Raw genomic sequence first — 350 nt, forward strand, 5'->3', positions numbered from 1 at the left:
TTATTTTATTAATCTTAGTCAGGATGACAATAAGGTTATTTGGATTTAATTGTAAGAAGTAAAAGTGTTTGGAATAAGGAATTGTTACTTTATTAATGGAAAATATGTTGGAGTTTTGGAGATGCTTTATCCTCTGAATTTTTGCAATGTAATATTCAACTCAATTGTTTGTAAAGTTCCATCCATGGCAAGCTGTATGTAGGGTGTCACCATTGTCAGTGGCTACTTTCCATCCTCTCAGTGAAAACGGTCCAGATGCTCTGTCACAGCACGGCTAATCAGCTGTTGGTTCTCGATCATGTTGGAATAGGATCCATTGATCCTTTTGCGTTTGTCATCACGCCCAGCAA

Source organism: Arachis duranensis, chromosome 4 (genome assembly GCF_000817695.3).
Source record: "Arachis duranensis cultivar V14167 chromosome 4, aradu.V14167.gnm2.J7QH, whole genome shotgun sequence".
In the NCBI taxonomy this organism is placed as follows: Eukaryota; Viridiplantae; Streptophyta; class Magnoliopsida; order Fabales; family Fabaceae; genus Arachis; species Arachis duranensis.